Here is a 17,476-nt window from a genome sequence, read left to right as displayed (position 1 = left end):
TGGCCCAATCTTACCAGATCAAAACCCTGCCATCCACATATTCCACAGGCGCTAAAAGTCAGTTGCACATCCTTGATTTGCAGCATGTTTAATCCGTGGTGACATGCCAGTTATATGCAGCACTCACCAAACCAGCAACAAAAGCATCAGCAATCTGCGAAATAATTTCTTCAATGGTGTTAGTAGTTGGCCTATCTGGATCAATGTTGTGCATCAGGTCCCACAGAGTCTTCTTGCTTCAAACTGGATTGCCTTCTGGGCTCATAAGTCCTCCTGAGCCCAGTGTTTCTGGACCCAGGTATCTGAGAAAAAATTGTCATTCTTTCCGGCTACAGAAGGCGGCATGTGGCGCAGTGGTGCTTGCAGCCACAAAAAAAAGAAGCTGAGGGAGAAAGTGGACGATTTGGAGAATCAGTCGAGGAGGCAGAATCTCCGGATTGTGGGACTGTCCGAAGGCATTGAGGGAACGCAGACCTTGAACTATGTAGTGAGCATGCTTTGGAAGCTGGTGGGGGAGGGAGGTCTGCGACCCGACCCCCCCTCAAGTTGGATTGTGTGCACAGGTCGCTGATGATGAGGCCGAAGGTGGGGGAGCAGCTGAGGGCGAAGATAGTATGAATGCACAGATATATGGACAAGGAGAAGATTCTGCAGTGGGCGAAGGAGATGAGGAAGTGCACCTGCGAAGGTTGGATGTGGGGTTATTGGCCAATAAGGAGTTCTGTGAGAAGATAGGGGACCAATGTGGAGCATAATAAGACGGGGGAGGTCCTGGGGCTTGCTATTGGACTGGAGATGGCACGGTCACAGTCCGGAGAGGGATCTGCAGTTTGTAAATGGGGTATTGCTAAGTAAGAGGGGGGCACTCGATAGTCTTATTGGGGAATAATGGGCAGAGGGTACCTCAGTAGGTCACTGTCCACCTCAAGATGAGGAGGAACGAGTTTGACATGAGGCATAAGGACATCAACAAAAATGGTTTGCAGGGAGGACATGTATATCAACTCCAATGACAATGGGCTCCAGGTTTAAAGGGGGAGACAGGAGAATGAGCTGAGGGAAGGACATTTGCAAATTATGCTCTTCCAGCACAATTGGAGGGACGTGGATGCTGAAAGGAGTGAGTTAGAAGCTGGTCTCATAATGGAAGTAGCACAGCACCATTTCTCTAGCCAATGGAATGATGCAGTTGAAAATAGCCTAGGAAGAAAATCACAAAGTGAAGAGCCTGAGGGCTTTTGGGAAGAGTCAACTACTGCATTTTAGGGCCGATTGGAGGGGCACCCTAATAATTTGCACTTCAGCATGTGGAGAGTAAGACTTAGCTGAGGCATGTTAGGAAGACTCAAATGTTAATTAAAGGATTTGGGCACCTTAACTCATGGTGCACATTGTTTTGAGAATCATTAGTGGCTTGAGACCAAATGTTGATTGGGTTTTAATGACCATTTGTCCTTCTTATCAGAATGCGGAAAGGTCAGAAGAACCAACTGTAAAGGGACCACAGCTAAAGTACATATGAAAAATGCTCTAAAGATACCTACACATTGCAGCTGAGAGGTTCAGACATTACATGGCTCAACGTTTACAGTTATTACATCAGTGCAATGCTGGGCTCCAATCTTCTCCAAAAAGGCAGCCTAACAATGCCCCGACTAAGACGAACAGGGCCTGGTAGTACTTGACAGATCCAACTCCCTTTGTGAAAGCGTAGTCATGCCTGAAGCATTGGATGTTAGAGAGGGGAGGGGGAAACGACTCCCCTTCCAGTGACGCTTAATGCTGCATGAGAGCTGAGGATGGAATGCCTGGAATGAGGGCAGCCTAAGGACATTGTAATGACTCCCTAGCTTGGCAATGGAAGGTGATCATTGTAGGGTAATGCCCAGTCACACATCTGTCCAATTTTCCCACAGGGATGAGGAGGAGTGAGTAATGGAAGCAGCAGGCAACTCTGTCCTTTTCATGACTCTCATCCAACTAAGGAGGGGAAGAAGGACCCATCGCCACCAGGTAGGACAAAGGGAAGAGTCTCAATCTGAGGAACATGGGCCAGCGGGGCCCAGGAAGACCCTGAAGCTGAGGAAGCATTTGACCACAACCCAGGGTGTACCGAAGATGCCTCTCATACTTGCAGATGGGTGAGTGATGGTTCCGCAGTCACCTTCGCTTGTCAATGATGTGGTTCACATCTTCCAAATTATTCAGGGGGATCTGATGCCACACGACCTCTGAGGCCATCCATTGTCAATAGCTCTAAAGTTGACCGACACTCAACGTTTTTATGAGTGGCTCGTTCAAGAAGTCCACTGGAGACCTCTGAGGAATATCGCAATTATCCACTCATAAAAGTATATGGCGCAGTGGGTTAGCCCTGCAGCCTCACGGTGCCGAGGTCCCAGGTTCGATCCCAGCTCTGGGTCACTGTCTGTGTGGAGTTTGCACATTCTCCCCGTGTTTGCGTGGGTTTTGCCCCCACAACCCAATGATGTGCAGGCTAGGTGGATTGACCACGCTAGATTGCACCTTAATTGGAAAAAATGAATTGGATTCTCTAAATTTATTTTTTTTATTTTTAAAATTAAAATTAAAATAAAAGCATACGAGAGGACAGTGATGATGTGTTGGGTACTCTGGATCCGTGGAGACTGCGTTTACCTTAGCAGTAACATAGACAGGCTACGGGCTCTACTTGTAATAGTACAACTCTATTTTATTTAACTAAGAGCTGTTAAACATACTTGCACTGTGGGTCGACACTATGTTAGATTGACTGAAGACCTATGCCTAACCTGGCCAGCCTATACTGCTAGCACATGGTGGATGTTTGTGCTACTGACTACGGGCTCTGTCTGTCTCAGAGGCTGCATCCCGAAAGAGCGGGAAAACTAGTGCCGTCTGTCTTTATAGTGACCGTGCCCTAACTGGTGATTGGCTGCTGTGTTGTGTGTGTTGATTGGTCTTGCAGTGTGTCAGTCAGTGTGTGTCTCTGCACCATCATATACTGATGCGTATATTATGACAAGTGATGCCTTATTCAGAAAGACAAACAGTTATGTCCAGTTCCCCCTAGATGAAGCCAACCAGGCTTTCAGAGAATTGGGATTGGTAGAGATCTCTGGCTGCCCACAGGTGCAGGGTACCACCGGCTGCAGACATGTGGCATTAAGAGCTCCCTCACAGTAGCCACAATGATTCATCAATAGAGAAGGCTTCCACTCTCTCAGCATATAGCTAATTTGTGATCACCAAAGGCAAATTACGTAGGTTTGTGTGAGATGCTGGTTCTCGGGTGAATGTCTGAGGACTGATCTGAATCCCAGTTGCAGGGGATTAGAGGGGATTTATAACAGCTGGACAGCTCTGGAGAGTCCTGAGTGGATTGCCCCACGGTGTCCAGCTGAACCTGCTCCTCCCTGTGGGTACCCAAAATCCCCTTCCTGAGTCCTTGAGGAGAAGGGGATCATGGACAGAGAATGAGCTGCCCCATAACCCTCTCACATAGCCACTGATGGATCCCATTCATGGCTATAGCAGTGGTGTGCAGGTCTGAGCACATATCCGCTCAAACTACTGGGCCAAGTACTCCATGGCAGTTGCCACCCTTCCAGTCATGACTTTGATGTGCTGGCATGTTGGTGCTATGACATCTGGCAGAAAGTGAACGGATTCCTCCATCCTCCGTTCCAGTCCAGGGATGGCCTCAGACAACCCTGCCTGATGTTTCCCCTGCATGTCTTTGGAGCTCCAACATCTCTGTGAGGACCGATTCCAGAGGCTTGTATTTGGATTAGGGCTCAGCAGCGGCCTGGCCTTCAGCAGCTCTCTGAGTGTCAATGACATTGGCTGTCACTGCCTCCACCTCCTGCAGACCTGATTTTGTCCAGGCCAAATGGTGACCCTGAGCCTGATCTATAACTAGGACACACCAGTGTTTCTTTACCCTGGTGGAGAGTACAAGCAAACACAGTGCTGGCTCTACATTTAGTGGGTCCTCAGGTCCTATGGGCTGGGGGCTGATTGGATGGCTGACGGTGTGCATCCTCCTTTTCTTACTGGCGGCTGTAGCAGAGAGAAGAGGTGATTTCTGATTGCCTGGAAAGTCATCTCTCCCTGTTAGTGTGGGCAATTGTCCTGTTGAAAGGCAGCTGGACAGACTGTGAGCAACACAAATGCAAAAACAGATGTGAAGTTTGCCCGCCTGCTGTGTCTGCTGAGTGGGCCTAGGTAAGGGCTGAAGATTTGACTTGTGTACGATGTGACAAGGAATGAAGATATAAAAATAATAATAATAATAATCGCTTATTGTCACAAGTCGGCCTCAATGAAGTTACTGTGAAACGCCCCTAGTCGCCACATTCCGGCACCTGTTCGGGGAGGCCGGTATGAATATGTATGTGGGGGAATCAGTGATGATGTCCCTTTTGCTAGCAGTACATCTCATGTGGACTGTAACCCTGCATATTCCTGATTGCTCGCTGAAAGTGTGAGTTGAGATTGAGGAGATGGTTGACTTACCAAGGCAGAGAGGATGAGACCATTCATCGCCTTCCTGCACCGGAGAGCAGCACTCTTCTTTTTTTTTAATTTGGAGTACCCAATTCATTTTTTCCAATTAAGGGGCAATTTAGCATGTCCAATCCATCTAGCCTGCACATTTTTGGGTTGTGGGGACAAAACCCACGCAAACACGGGGAGAATGTACAAACTATCCACCGACTTGCTGGTGAGGTTGGTGGACCTCCAATCCCCATCACATGGGTAGATGACCTCCCACCAGCCCACAACTGCCTGTGAATGGTGTTGCCAGGCATTGCTGCTGAAATTTGGCACAAGTGGTCTGTCTTTTCTGGGGACTATGCTGCTGCTCGCCATGTCAGATCCCTTGCTGCAGAGGCCGAATGTGTGCGTATAAATATGGCGCCCGGAAATATATCTATTTTTTTTAAATTTAGAGTACCCAATTCATTTTTTCCAATTAAGGGGAAATTTAGCATGTCCAATCCATCTAGCCTGCACATTTTTGGGTTGTGGGGGCAAAACCCACACAAACACGGGGAGAATGTGCAAACTCCACACAGACAGTGACCCAGAGCCGGGATCGAACCTGGGACCTCAGCGCCGTGAGGCAACAATGCTAACGACTGTGCCACCGTGCTGCCGGCGCCCGGAAATATGACCCGATAATAACAGAGGGGCGGGTGAATCCCAGTTCGCCCCATCATGAGATATGACCGCTCATTTATGCAGCCATGATGAGGTGAAAAGCGGATGATCTGGTGCAGCTACCCGCCACACCGGCTGTCGGGAACAGCGTTCATTTTCTCACCAGCCACCATACTTAGGGCTAGATTTATGGTTCCCATTCCTGCCACTAAGGGGGATCCAGGATAGGGTAATGTCTAGGGGATGGGTGGGAGACGGGAGCGTCTCGGACATTTACAAAGAACTTATGAGATCGGAGGAGTCGCAGACCGAGGAGCTGAAGCGTACGTGGGAGGAGGAGCTTGGGGGAAAGATGGAGGACGGCTTATGGGCGGATGCGTTGAGCAGAGTCAACGCGACCGCTACATGCGCAAGGCTCAGCTTGATCCACTTCAAGGTGGTCCACCAGGCCCACATGACAGTGGCCCGGATGAGTAGATTCTTTGGGGTGGAAGACAGGAGTGTAAAATGTGCGGGCGGACCAGCGAACCATGTCCACATGTTCTGGGCGTGTCCAAAACTTAGGGGATATTGGCAGGGGTTTGTGGACGTCATGTCCAGAGTATTGAAAACAAGGGTGGCAATGAGTCCAGAGGTGGCGATTTTTGGGGTGTCGGAAGACCCGGGAGTCCAGGACAGCACCAACATCGCCGGCTCCACTTCATCGATCCCAGAGGACGATCAAGGCGCCGGACCGGCTGAACCCCTGCCCGGCCAACCGGATGACCAGAGACTTTTTTTTCACTGTTCTGTAGATATTAAAGATTGCGAATTGTATATAGTTATCCTCCACCCCCGCCGGACTCAATTTTAACAGGGGGTGAATGTGGTAAACCACTGTGTTCCTATATTAAGGGTTGTACGGTAGAACCTGCACTACAGATCCACCTGGGACCCTGCATGCTAGCTCCGCCCAGGAGCCGGGTTATAAATATGCGTGGCCTTCACCTAGCAGCCATTTCGTCAGCTGCTGTAGGAGGCCACACTTCAGATACTAATAAAGCCTCAGTTTGAATTCAACTTCGTCTCCAGCCAAATTGATCGTGCCTCAATTTACTATGAAAAGACCATTAGGCACTAATGGAATCAAGGAATAGCGGGATAGGACAGGAAAATTGATTTGAAGTAGAATTTCAGCCATGGTCTTTACTTAATGAATTCCTGAGCAGACTCAAGGGGGTCTCATAGGCTGCTGTCATTTCCTGTGTGTTTATAATCCAGGTTCCCGTGCAGTACTAAGTGTTGCACTGTGAGAGGTGCTGTCTTTCGGATTTAAAACGAAAACCATCTGTCTACCCTCTCGTGGGAGCATGAAAGATCCCATGGCACCATTTGAACAACAGGGAAGTTCTCCCTGGTATCCTGGCTAAATTTATCCATCAGCAAACAAAAACAAATGATCTCGTCATTACCTCATTGCTGTTTGTGCTATGTTACTGAACTTAATTGCAATAACGATTGTACTTCAAAGGCACTTCTTTGGCAGTGAAGCATTTTGGTCGGTCTTGACATTAGAAAAGATGCTATGTAAATGCACATACATTTGGCCTATTCTTTCTTTTCTTCGGAAGAAGAATGAGTGTAGAAACATGTATATGTTGTACATTCCCAGTTACATGTGACTTGTTACCATTTACTGGGTGTGTGCTGTCAGTTTTACTTGCATCAGTCAGCCATTTCCTCAAATGCCTTTCTTCAAGGTTAATGACGAATGTGAGTACATTTATGAGTCGTACATTACCAAGAACCTTTCTTCTTGACTTTTTGCCCTGTATGGGAAAATTCCCCCACACCCATGGCTGAGGAAGTTAAAAGAATACATTCCTTTTTCTTCAGGGAATGATAACATTTTTTTGAGAATGACAATAATTTTGCAACGTTATCCCTTTTGTAATACTTGCAGCAGTTTTCTATATTGAGCACAGTATGGCGCCATGGTCACTGTGGCACTGGCCAACTTCATTCCAGCTGTCTGCCTCCAGAGCCACTTTCGTACAATGCCCACTCCCTCTTATCAGCACAATGCAACAATCCTGCTTACTACTAATACTGAGGGAGGAAGCACAGCAGATGTTTTATTTTCGTTCACCTCTAATTTTCCAATTTTAGATATTACCTATGGCTCACTTGATAACACATTCACCTCCAAGTCACAAGGTTATCAGTTCAAGTCTCAGTCCAGGACTTGAGCTCAGCAATCAAGGCTGACAGTCCAGTGCAGTACTGAGGGAATCCCGCACCGCGTTGGAGACACTGTCAGAATTTTCCCCTCCCACCCGTGGCGGGGTTCACGGTAGGTACGCCTGGAGAATGCAACAGGAGAGCCAGGGGTGCTGAAGGACATGGTTGGGGGGCGGGGGGGGGGGGGGCGGTTGGAAGACACAGATGTGGGGAGGGGAGGTCAGAGGTTTTGAGAGGGGGAAACCTGGAAGCCTTGAAGGCGGGTGGGGGCAGGGGGAGCATATTCAGAGGGAGGGGTCAGTACTCTCAATGCTGGAATCGTGGGGGGAGCACCAACGATAGTGGTGGTGAGAGGGCACTGTGACTATGAGGGGGGCATTAGGATGTGGTCAAGTGGGAGGGTGAGGGTCTGGGTGTGGTTGAATTCAGTCTCATCTGGGAAGTCATTGGAGAGGGTCAGAAGTTTAACACGGATCTTGGGAGTGGACTGGATCAGGATGGGCATGGGAACTGTAACAGGTGTGGGCTCATCTGGGAGGGAAGGCATTTGAAGGGTGACAGTGATGGAGGGAGTTTCAAGGCTGACGGGGAGGATGAAGGTAACACCAGGGTGCTGGTGATGGTGCTGAGGGGGAGGATTCCATAAGGAGGGTAGAAGATGCCAGTGATAGTTTGGAATGTGACACACACTATCCTCATCAATGGTAGATCAGGATGTTGACACCATTGAAAGATGCTAGGTAGGAGCAGGGTCTTGGTGGAGCTGAAGGTCAGCTCAGCTGAACAGCTGAATGAAAATCCTGATAATCTATCCGGATAGGTCAAAGGTCTCTCTGTAGGGTCTAAAAGACAGTCAAGGGAAGGGAAATAGTTTGAGCTGGAAGTTTCTTGCACATGGCTTGCATGAGCCTTGGTAGAGAGCAATGCCTCCATGTGAAGGCATCTTTGAGGGGTATATAGACCCAGCCTTGGATTCCTTGTGGGGTGAGGCAGGGTTTGTGGGGGAGAGGGGCAATTTGTATACACAGGCACTAACACAGCAACAGTAAGAAAAACCCAGGAGACCTCCATGAAGTGCAAAGAATAATGGAGCAACAACTACTACAATGCTTTTACACCTTTGTGAACCAGAATGAACGTAGAACTCCTTAATTTTCCTTATCCTACCACTACATCTAGGTGCTTCCCTGACATCTGCTGCAGGGTTTGAGGTAGCCTGTTGACTACTATGTTCTGTTATTGCCTTTGATGCGCTGCTGTTCGTCCACAGGGCTACTTTGGCAGCCCTCTCCAGCAGCATCTGCAAGTTGCCCACTACTCCAACCTCAGCATCCCCCACCCCCCCACCCCCAAGATTGACTGTGCCTTCAGTTTTGCCAACAGTACCCTCCCTACCAGCAGTGGGGCCATGGGGCAGCAGCCCATCAACTTCTCAAAGGCTGTTAAGATGGGCAACAGAGATGTTGGCCTTGTCATTGATGCCCACGCCCCATGACAGATTCAGAAAATGGTGAGTGTAGAGAGTAGAGGGTTCTCTTATCCTGGAGGCATGGATTAAATTGTTTATGCATTTTCTGCACTCAAGGCACTCCTCCTGTGCACTCCTGTGCCATTGCCCACCCTGGTGACCTCCTCCAAAGAAAGTGTAGTGAGTCAGGTGGGCCTTCATGACCTGGTGGGGAGTCTCCAGCGAGGCATCACTGAAGCATGTGGACAGTGCACGCGGCTTCCAGGGGGCCAACTGAGTGCCCTGAAATCCGGGCGCACTGAATGACTGGCTGTCTGTGTACCTTTTAGATATAGTGCCCAGACATGACGAGGGGGGTGGGTAGCGGCGGCATGCAACCTCCTGTCCACGCCACCACAGGATACAACATAAAACCAAATCCGGGAAGCACCCAATCTGATGTACTCACCCACCCCACTCTCCAACGGAATTCATTCTGGCTTCCTGTTCCTGCTAACAGACTTCGCGAAAAATATCACTTCCTTTCTGGAATTTTCTGACCGGTCCTATCGACGGTAACCCCCGGCCACAGGTTCTCCAACAGTGGAGGGTGGGAACAATGGGAAAACCCACTGACAGCTGGGGGACCGGAAGGTGCTGCCTCCGACCAATAGTGGGCTGCCCCCTCTGCTGCAAAGCACGCGGTGGGAAGGGGGTGCTGCACTATCTTTCGGAGAGACATTAGGCGGGATTCTCCGACCCCACGCCAGGTCGGAGAATCCCCGAGGGGGCGCCATGAATCCCGTCCCGCCGCTCCGACACCGGCTGCCGTATTCTCCGGCGCCGGTTTTCGGGCGGGGATTACGCCACGGCGGTCGGGGGCCGTTGGCAGCGGCCCCCCGGCAATTCTCCGGGCCCCGATGTGCCGAGCGGCCGTCGGTTTTTGGCCAGTCCCGCTGGCGTGGATTGGACATGGTTCCACACGGCGGGACCTGGCTGGTAGGCCGGCTGGTGCGTCCTTGAGGGGGGGGGATCCAGCCCCAGGCGGGGCCCCCATGATGGCCTGGCCCGCGATCAGGACCAACCGTGTATCTGTGGGCGGGCCTGTGCCATGGGGGCATTCCTTCCTTCCGTGCCGGCCCCTGTAGGGCTCCGCCATGGCCGGCGCGGAGAGGACACCCCCCTGCACATGCGTCAGAATATGCCGGCCGGTCTGCGCATGCACTAAACCACGCCGGCGGTTCTGCACATGCGCTAACTCGCGCAGTCCCTTCGGCGCCGGTTGCCGCGCGCCAACCCCTCTGCCGCCGGCCTAGCCCCCGAAAGTGCAGAGAATTCCGCAACTTCCATTTGGCCCGACGCCGGAGTGGTTTGCGCCATTCTTGGCGCCGGTGTCAGGCCAATTCACCGATTGCGGTGAATCCCGCCCACTAAATTGAAGACCTGTCTATCCTCTCATGTGGATGTAAAAGATCCAGTGACACTATTTCAAAGAAGAGCAGGGGACTGTCATCCCCGGTGGCCTGACCATTATTTATCCCTCAAACAACATCACAAAAAAAAGATGATCTGCTCACTATCACATTGTTATTAGTGGGAGCTTTCTGTACACAAATTGGTTGCTGTATTTCCAACATAACAACAGTGCCTGACACATCATTAGCTGTCAAGTAATTTGGGAGGTCTGGGGCTGGTGAAAGGTGCTACATTATGTCAAGTCCAATTTGATGATTTCCCCTTCTTGTCATAAAATGGCAACCATGTTATACAAAGCAGCGGATTGCACCAGCAGAGTGACATTGCTACCAACCAGGTCCCCAACCTGGGGACAGGACAGATCCTGGAAGCCTGGCTTGAGTTTACGTCTATATTTTTCTGATAAAGATTAATTTAGTGGGCAGTACATTGGTGTAGTGGTTAGCACTGCTGCCTCACTGCACCGAGGACCCAGGTTTGATCCTGGCTCTGGGTCACTGTCCATGTGAAGTTTGCACATTCTCCCTGTGTTTGCGTGGGTTTCGCCCCACAACACAAAGATGTGCAGGCTAGGTGGATTGGCCACGCTAAATTGCCCCTTATTCGAAAAAAAATCAAGAAACAAAATTCAATTAATTAATTAATTTAGAATCTTTGGACAGCCCTGTTCAAACATTATTTACATTGAAACCAGAAGGCCCCGAGATTTAATTGCTACACTGTGCCAAGTGCGCCAATGTAATCTGGGACTTTAGTAAGGATTTTACCATTGTCCTTGGAAGCCTTGGGATGGCGGAAGAGAAATAAACCAGCGTTCTAGTGACCTAGGAAGTGCATTAATTTGGACAACAAAGAGAATTATCATTGAGTTCAAGAATAATGCCATCCGAGGTCATATCATCCTGCCATTATTAATGTTAGGTTAAAGTACCAATGGGTACTCTGGGCCTGGGCAGCTGTATTCCAGCAAAAGTGTAGCATCCAAGGAGTGGAAGGCACAGTAGAAAACTAATGTGAAAATAAATCTCTTATTAATAGATATCTCCACGGCACATCCTGTGGCGGCCATGGAATGCGTGAGAGCACATTTGGTGGCTCCTGCTCGAGGTGGAATTGTTTGGTCCTTTTCACCCGATTTAGGGGATGTTTGCTGGTGCAAAGTGCATGAACAGTGAGAGATAGGAATTCTCCTCTGATAGGTCCTGTTTATGGCTTATCAAACAAGGAGTATCACGATCAAGGGGCAGCAGTCTGGCCGGGAGGACTTTCGAAGTGCGGCAGAGGGAAAGATGGTGGAGAGCCCTGGGGTGTTGTTGCCTGCCCAGTGGCCTATTGAGCAATTGGTGGAGTTTCTGAACGTCAAGTTCCAACTGCAAAGGCAAGAGGCCTTGGAGGATCTGGCTAATGCAGCAGAGCCAATCAGGGCTGCAATTGAGAAAGTGGAGCAAAGGCTGGAGGTGCAGAGTTCGGTGCTCCAGGAGCTGGAGGAGTCGGTGGTGGATCATGAGGACCAGTTGACCTCGTTGGAAGCAAACACGGTGCTTGTGGCAGAGGACCAGAAGCGGCTGAGGGAGAAGGTGGAGGACCTGGAGAAGCGCTCCAGGAGGCAGAATCTCCTGATTGTGGAGCTGCCTGAGGGGATTGAGGGAATGCGGAACACAAATATGTTTGAGAAGTTGGTGGGGGAGGGGGTCTTTGGCCGACCTTTAGAGGTGGATCGAGCGCACAGGTTCAATCCTGGCTCTGGGTCACTGTCTGTGTGGAGTTTGCACATTCTCCTGGTGTCTACATGGGTCTCACCCCCACAACCCAAAGATGTGCAGGGTAGGTGGATTGGCCACGCTAAATTGCCCCTTAATTTGAAAAAATAATTTGGTACTTTAATTTTATTTTTAAAATATACAGCTGCAAGCAAATGCACTTGAACTTTTGGATAATTGTTTCGTGCAGTGTAAAATTAAATTTGGTTCACATTATTACTTCTCCTTTAGCAATGAAGCAATGTTTTTGTCACGTATTTAAATTGAAGTCCATTGTGCCTTTTCCACTCCACAAGTATAACAAAACAATAGGACTGGGGTAACCTTGAACTTGAAAGGAGAAATTTGCAGGACCTCAGGTAAAGAGCAGAGGGGTAAGTAGATTATTCAAAGAGCAACTAGCACAGGCATGAGTGGAATGACCTTCTTTGTGCTGTATGATTCTATGACTCTATGAACCTCAGTCAAGTGTAGACATCATTTGTACATTTCTATTACACTCTAACATACTTCATTGGGTGGAACATTTCATAGAATCATAAAATCCCTACAGTTCAGAGGCCATCCAGCCCATCAGGTCTGCACCGACCCTCTGAAAGAGCACCCTATTTGGGCCCAATCCCCCACCCTACCCCTAACCACACCTAGGGGTAATTTATCATGACCAATCCACCTATCCTGCATACCTTTGGACTGTGGGAGGAAACCGGAACATCCAGAAGAAACCCGCGCAGATACTTGAAGAATGTGCAAACTCCACACAGACAAGTCACCCGAGGTCAGAATTGAACCTGGGTCTCTGGCGCTGTGAGGCAGCAGTGCTAACTGCTGTGCCACCATGCCACCCTTTGAAATATTTCAATATGTTGAGACTCTATCAATTTTTGTTTGACTTAGAAAAATGAAGGTATCCAAATTTGTGTAGAGTGAGATTGTGTCACTCACCTGAAATATCACTGAAGGTGGGTACTTTAGACAAGAAAGATTCCAGATACGATAGTCCAGAGTTTAATGCTCTAAACAGCACATGTGTTTTAATTGGTCTTGCTTCAATATTTCCAGTGAACTTTAGATCCATACACTAACTATTACCCAGTCACTTAGTTAAAATCAGCAGTCAAACAGAGGCAGAGATTAAATCCACATGTGGAGCGATAGCTCGATGGGAAAACAGCATGTTATGAGTGGATTGTCAGACTTGTAACTAACTGTTATACATGTAATTATTTGTGGATCTCCTAAGTTCCTCATGATAAGTTATATGAAATGCTGTTTTGTAAGGACAGAGTTTTGTACCATCTAACCGACAGTATATTAATAATAGGCCACAAAATCTAAAAGATGATAATCCAACACATGGTTGAGTTCATTAATCTTTAATTGTCATTTTATCACGACAGTTGGAGATTGGAAAGGGCTTGTGAGACTCCAGTGGTTGGATTCTCCGATTTTGAGATTTTATGCATGGGAACGGTGTGTTTAATGACAGAACAAATGGCTGGGGGCCAGCATCAACGCAGTGCAGAGCACCCAGCTCTAGCTTCCGATACGGCCCGGAGAATAGCCGGGTCCATGGCCGCACATGGCGTAGGCCGCTTGCAGACCCGACCTGTGATATAGTCGGCACACTTTGGCCGGCTTGCGCACCCTGGACCAACGCCCAACAGTGCCCCCAGCCCCTAGCAAAGCCCACCCCTGCCCGCGGATCGGCCCTCCCCCGACTGTGGCGGAGCTGGACTGAGTACGCAGCCGCCATGCCGAGTTCCTGACGGATGAGACCACACACGACCAATGCCGTCGGGAACTCGGCCGGTCGGGGCGGAGCATCAAGGGGTGGGGCTCAGTCAATGCCCTGAGGCGAAACGGCACGCATTTTGGAGGGGGCAGAGCATCGCGAAAACGGCGCCGCCCCCGATTCGGTCGTGAACGGGGATTCACCGGCTGCTCACCGAATGTGATTTTGGCGCATCGACCACGAATCTCGCCCCATGTTTTCTATATAATGCAGATGGATACAGGAGAATAATTCAGCTGCTGATTCTTATCAGTTACCATGATTTCTTTATTGAGGTATATGGTTTAGATTTCAGTCATTTACTGTCACTTAAATGTTGCTGTTCTAAGGGCAGTAACAGTTGCCTTACGGCGCCGAGTACCCAGGTTCGATCCTGGCCCTGGGTCACTGTCCATGTGGAGTTAGCACATTCTCCCTGTGTCTGCGTGGGTCTCACTCCCACAACCCAAAGATATGCAGGGTAATGGATTAGCTATGCTAAATTGCCCCCTAATTGGAAATAATATATATTTTTTTAAACGTTGATGTTCATCGTAGCACAGTGGTTAGCACTGTTGCTGCACAGCACCAGGGTCCCAGGTATAATTCCCAGCTTAGTTCACTGTCTGTGTGGAGTCTGCACGTTCCCTCTGTGTCTGCATGAGTTTCTTCCGGGCGCTCCGGTTTCCTCCCACAGTGCCCAAAGACGTGCTGTTAGGTGAATTGGACATTCGGAATTCTCTCTCAGTGTACTTGAACAGGTGCCGTGGTGTGGCGACTAGGGGGTTTTCACAGTAACTTTATTGCAGTGTTAATGTAAGCCTACTTGTGACAATAATAAAGATTATTATTATTGTTAAGGGGGTGGGGGGATACAACTGTCAGGTCCGAGCAGAGAAGTGGTGGGACTGGTTCAGGATGCCCATCAGCAGAGGGGAGTTTTTCAATGGCTAATTTTGTGTATGTCCTGAGGTTACATCATGTCTGTGTGACCAGCATCTTCCCTGCCGGAACTGGGCATGGAGCCAGGAGCAGGCTGAATGAGGGGGCAGGATATCCGTATTTCAGCAGCTGTTAGACAGTTGTTGCTTCTATTTCAAGTGAACTGCTTCGTATTGTTGCAAACTGTTCGTTGGGGAATGTTGGAATACAAATGATGAAAAGAAATCCACTGTTCAATTTGAAGATGCTGCACGTGAAGTGTTTGGGCAATAAATGCAACACAGATATTTTGTCCTCCTTGGAGCACAGGGACATGTTCCTTCACAATGCAACAAGCCACATTAGATTTGAGAAGTTTGTCAATCAAAATTTGGGTAGCAAATGAGGAAGATGTTTCCCAGCCTCTGAAATTCTGCAAAGCCTAGCATTTGCTTACAAAACGCTCATGGGCAAAAAAACTTCCTTTCAATGTGGTGCAACATGATTGAGGCCGAATGTTGAATATTTAATAAAACATTTGTGGGAAACCACTGTGTTCCTATATTAAGGGATGTACGGTAGAACCTGCACTACAGATTCACCTGGGCCCTGCATGCTAGCTCCGCCCAGGAGCCGGGTTATAAATATGCGTGGTCTTCAGCTCGCAGCCATTTCGTCAGCTGCTGTAGGAGGCCACACTTCAGATACTAATAAAGCCTCAGTTTGAATTCAACTTCGTCTGCAGCCAAATTGATCGTGCCTCAATTTATTAGTATTTGATTCAGAAGATGGACCTCCGGATTAAACCAGATCGACTGCAGCTGGATTCACACGCTGCAGCTGGATTCACACGCAAGCGACGCCAGGAAGGATTTGCAGCACTGGCTAGCTTGTTTTGAAGCATATATCAATGCGGCACCGACCCCTGTTCCAGAGGCTCAGAAGATTCAAATATTGTACTCCAGACTCAGCTCTAAAATCTTCCCGCTGACCCAGGATGCGCCCAATTACGCTGACGCTATGACTCGACTCAAAGAGAGTTATGAGCAGAAGACGAACACGCTCTTCGCCAGACAAGCGCTCGCAACACGTACTCAACTACCTCGTGAGTCAATCGAGGACTTCTGGAGGGCCCTGATCCCACTAGTTTGGGACTGTGACTGCCAGGACTTTACAGCTAAGAAGCACTCAGATCTCCTTATGAGGGACGCTTTTGTCACTGGGATTGGACCCGATGTTATCAGGCAGCGGCTCCTAGAAGGGGCCACGCGCCACCTCGCAGAGACTAAAACACTAGCGTTTTCCATGACGGTCGCCCTGCGCAATGTACAGTCCTACGCCCCCAACCGCGTGGCCCACTCCTCCTACCCTTGATGGGCCCCACAGGCAGCCGTCCCAGCGGGGGAGCTACCCACCCAGTACGCCTGCGCTACGCGCCAGCCGGTGATCTCCGGGGGGCCTCGATGCTATTTTTGCGGCCAACAAAGACAACCTCGCCAACACTGCCCGGCCAGCGCTGCCCGTTGTAAGGCCTACAGGAAGAAGGGCCACTATGCAGCGGTGTGCCAGGCCCACTCAGCGGCAGTGGTCGCCCCCCCCCCCCCGGTCACGGACAATGGGTGCCTCTATCCTCCCCTCCTCCCCAGGCATGTGCGAGCAATGGGCGCCGCCATCTTCTCCCCCGCACCAGGCCCGCTCAGCGGCTGCGGTCCCCCCCGCCTTGGTCACAGGCAATGGGCGCTGCTATCCTCCCCTCCTCCCAGGCCATGTGCGAGCAATGGGTGCCGACATTTTCTCCCCCCGCACAACACGTGCGTTTCATGGGCGCCACCATCTTGCTCCACCCCCGCAACATGCGTTCCATGGGCGCCGTCATTTTGTGACCCCCCCAGGACCTCCGGGCGCAGCCATCTTGTCCACCCCGCAGTACACGGAGACCAACGGCGTTTCAGGACCCCGACGCAGTGGCCGCCTCACTACCCGATGATCAACCACGACTCGCATCCATGGTAATCGACCAGTCCAGACCACAAACTCTGACCAACGCATCCACCAGTGTAAAGTCAACGGCCATGTGACCTCCTACCTACTAGACTCCGGGAGCACTGAGAGCTTTGTACATCCAAATACGGTAAGGCACCGCTCCCTTAAGGTACACCCTACCAATCAAAGTATCTCCCTGGCCTCCGGATCCCATCGCGTAGCGATCCGGGGCTACTGCACGGTCACGCTCACAGTCCAAGGCGTAGAGTTCCACGGCTTTTGCCTCTACATCCCCCCTAACCTCTGCGCTGCACTTACCCTTGGCCTGGATTATCAGTGCAACCTCCAGAGCCTGACCCTTAAATTCGGCGGACCCTTACCACCCCTCACTGTGTGCGGCCTCGCGACCCTAAAGGTCGATCCTCCTTCCCTCTTTGCCAATCTAACTCCAGATTGCAAACCCGTCACCACCAGGAGCAAACGGTACAGCACCCAGGATAAGGCCTCCATCAGGTCCAAGGTCCAGTGGTTGCTTCAGGAGGGAGTCATTGAGGCCAGCAACAGCCCCTGGAGAGCTCAAGTTTTAGTGGTTAAGTCTGGGGAGAAAAATCGAATGGTCGTGGACTACAGGCAGACCATCAACAGGTACACGCAGCTCGACGTGTACCCCCTCCCACGCATATCTGACATGGTTAACCACATTGCACAGTACCGAGTCTTCTCAACGGT

Source organism: Scyliorhinus torazame, chromosome 8, assembly GCF_047496885.1.
Source record: "Scyliorhinus torazame isolate Kashiwa2021f chromosome 8, sScyTor2.1, whole genome shotgun sequence".
In the NCBI taxonomy this organism is placed as follows: Eukaryota; Metazoa; Chordata; class Chondrichthyes; order Carcharhiniformes; family Scyliorhinidae; genus Scyliorhinus; species Scyliorhinus torazame.
This window is presented reverse-complemented; position numbering follows the sequence as displayed.